Source organism: Rhinopithecus bieti, unplaced genomic scaffold (assembly GCF_001698545.2).
Source record: "Rhinopithecus bieti isolate Rb0 unplaced genomic scaffold, ASM169854v2 scaffold_3527, whole genome shotgun sequence".
In the NCBI taxonomy this organism is placed as follows: domain Eukaryota; kingdom Metazoa; phylum Chordata; class Mammalia; order Primates; family Cercopithecidae; genus Rhinopithecus; species Rhinopithecus bieti.
The window spans coordinates 171,752-175,514 of NW_016804488.1; positions in this window are offsets into that span (position 1 = coordinate 171,752).

Sequence of the window (3,763 nt, forward strand, 5' to 3'; positions counted from 1 at the left end):
TGATATATATTAAGATGTTGTCTTTAGTTTCTATGGGGAACCAAACATTTGGTGGCTCTAACTTCCTTGGCTATTGTCTTCAGCTATTGTTACCTTCCTGTTTATCAGGTTGCTCACTTACTCCTCAGGGCTAGTTAGGTGCCTGGAATTTCTCTCAAAGGAACTCAAGATTTTTCTTTATTTCCTTGCTTGGTTGGGAGGGTGGTAGGCCCCTCAAAAGGATTCCTGCTCTGTCTCCATTTCACGTGAATCATATCATTTAATCATGGTGATAATGGATATTTTGGGTGGCTTCTGTCAAGAACTGTGAAGAGGCTGAGATTTCATTCACTACTTAACAGATTCAAAAGTGAGGCTGCTGCCCCAGTTTCATGGATGCTGGCAGAGGACTTAAGATTTCTGAATCAGAGACAAAAGACTTCACTTATTATTCACAGATAAAGCAATGGCCAGTGTCAGTGTATTTGCACTGGTGCCCCAAGCTCTGATGCCCCCGCGGTGATGCAGAGACCCCATGACTCCTGCACATGCACTGGGTCAAGTCACAGTGGAGGACCGCTGAGCTAGAGCACCCTGTGGGCCCACAGCAGGCAGTAGGCAAGCCCTCTCCTTTGAGGTTCCTCCCTGTAACTACGACCCTGAAAAATGGATCCGGTAAAGAAGAGTCAAGGCTTTACAGTCTTGGTGCACCCAATAAGACCTGTAGGAGAACAGTAAGCCTGTGGAGGACTGTTTCTTCCAGAAGTTTCCAAGTGTTCGCTCTTACAGATGTATAAACAATACTGCCATTTGTCTCCTTGCACAGTACATCTAAGAAGCAGATTTGCTTCTTGCCAAATTGTTTCCCTCAGTGATTTCAGGAACTGACAATTCCCGGTCGCATATAGGAATTTTCTTGCGTCTTCATTTCCTGACTCACTCTTGTGTTGTCAGACACTTTCATTTGTGCTAAGCTGATAAGTATCAAACGATGATGCAGGCTATTCATTATGTGTGTCCTTGATTACTGATGAGTTTGAGCAATCGTCATTTGTTGGATTGATTGTTCAATTTCCTCTTCTGTCCTTGGCCTTTTCACATATTTTGCCTTTTTTTTGTAAGTCTGTCCTTTTCAAACTGATTTTTTTGGGTGTTTTTTGTGTATCTTGTGTACTAATTCTTTGTCATTTATATGCATCCTTTCACTCTGTAGCTTGTCTTCTCAATTTGTGTTTGGGTTTTTGTTTCAGAGAGAATTTTATAAGCTTTATATAATAAAGTTTATTTATTTTTAATTATTTTGATTTTGCTTTTGCAACTTGTTTAAGAAACTCTGTCCTACATATAAATAAGGCCATAATTATTTTTCTTATTTTATTTGTTTATTTATTTTGAGACAGAGTCTCGCTCTGTTGCCCAAGCTGGAGTGTAGTGGTGCGATCTTGGCTCATTGCAGCCTCCGTCTCCCAGGTTCAAGCGACTCTGCTGCCTCAGCCCCTGAGTAGCTGGGACCACAGGCGTGAGCCAACATGCCTGGCTAATTTTGTATTTTTGGTAGAGATGGGGTTTCACCATGTTGGCCAGGATGGTCTCAATCTCCTGAACTCGTGATCCACCTGCCTCGGCCTCCCAAAGTGCCTTATTTTTCTTTTAAAATATAAAACTTAGGCCAGGTGGGTGGCTCACTCCTGTAATCCCAGCACTTTAGGAGGCCGAGGCTGGTGGATCATCTGAGGTCAGAAGTCTGAGGCCAGCCTGATCAACATGGTGAAACCCCGTCTCTACTAAAAATACAAAATTGGTGGGCATGGTGGCACATGCCTGTAATTCCAGCTACTCTGGAGGCTGAAGCAGAATTGCTTGAACCCAGGAGGTGGTGGTTGCAGTGAGCCAAGATAGTGCCACTGCCCTCCAGCCTAGGCAACAAGAGTAAAACTCCGTCTCAAAAAAAAAGAAAAGAAAAGAAAAAAGAAAAAAATATGAAAGTTTTGGTTTTTTCATTTAGGTCATAAATACATGGGGAACTTAACCTCTTATGCAGGGTGAGGTATGAATCTAATTTATTTTTACTTGAGGACAACCAGTCATCTCACCAACTTTTGGCGGATGCTCCTTCCTTCCCTGCGGACATGTAAAATATTCATTCCGTCATATCATATATCACTTTGCCAGTTGCTCAGGCTGAAAACCTTGGGGTGATCCAGACTCTCTTGTGCCTGACATCCAATCCATTAGCAAATCCTGACAGCTCTACCTTAAAACAGACTTTCTGAAGCCAGCCATTCATCAACCCCTCCAGCACTGCCACTCAGGGCCAAACCACCGCCACCTTTTGCCTGGACTACTCTATGGCCTCCTAATTAGTTTACCCCTTCATCTCTTGCTTCCCTACAGGTTTTTGTCTACATAGCAACAGAGTTATGTCTTTTTTCTTTCTTTCTTTCGTTTTTTTTTTTTTTTGAGAAGGAGTTTCGCTCTTGTCCACACTGGAGTGCAGTGGCATAATCTCGTCTTACTGCAACCTCCACCTCCTGGGTTCAAGTGATTCTCCTGTCTCAGCCTCCCAAGTAGCTGAGATTACAGGCATGCACCAACACGCCCGGCTAATTTTTGTAGTTTTAGTAGAGATGGGGTTTCTTCATGTTGATCAAACTGGTTTCGAACTTCTGACCTCAGGTGATCCACCTGCCTAGGCCTCCCAAAGTGCTGGGATTACAGGCGTGAGCCACCACGCCAGGCTGAGTTATGTCTTTAAAGATACATTTGATCGTGCTTTTCCTTGTTCACATTCAGAATAATATTCCCAATCTTACTGTGTCTATAAGACCTCCTATGTTCTGGTTGCAGTTTGCACCTCATTTTCTACTGCACTTTCTTTTTTATTTATTTATTTATTTATTTTTTGGAGACGGAGTCTCGCTCTGTCGCCCGGGCTGGAGTGCAGTGGCCGGATGGTCTCGATCTCCTGACCTCGTGATCCGCCCGTCTCGGCCTCCCAAAGTGCTGGGATTACAGGGTTGAGCCACCGCGCCCGGCCTCTACTGCACTTTCTCTCTCTCTTGCTGTGTTCCAGAAACACTTGCAATTCCTTGCACACTGACTGTGTTCCCAGTTCAGGCCTTTGCACTTACTGTTTCTTCTTCCTGCTATTTCTCTCCCCTCAGAGAGCTGTACAGCTTGCTTGAACCTCATTCAAGGTTTCTGTTCAAACATCACATTATCAAGAGGGGCCTTCCCTTTTAACCCTCTTTAAAATAGAGCCCTCCCTAATTCACTTAATTTTTCTTCATAACATTCACCACTGTCCACGATTGCAGTATATTATTTTTATTACTTGACCCACCCGCTAGAATGTAAGCACCCTGAGGGCAGGCATTTTGTTGGTTTTGTTCTTTGATCTATTCTCAAAGCCAAGAATAGAGCCTGGGACACAGTAGAGTTTTAAAACATGACAAATAATGGATGAATGAATGAATGAAAAAGTAAAATTTTCCATTGGGAAAGATAAAATCTTTTGTGGTAATAGTTGCACTGAGTTGAGATCTAAGTCTTTCCATTTTGCTATCTTATAAAAATGATCTTAGCTATTCTTGGCCCTTTCTTTTCTCATTTGAATTTTATGATCAATGTATCAAGTTTCACATAGATCTGCATTGAAATTTTGATTGGAAATGCACTGAATTTATGCATTCATTTGACATGAACACCATCCATAAGTATGGGATGTCTTTCTGTTCAGGTTTAAAGTTTTTCAATAAACATTGGGTTTTTTTTTTTTTTTTTT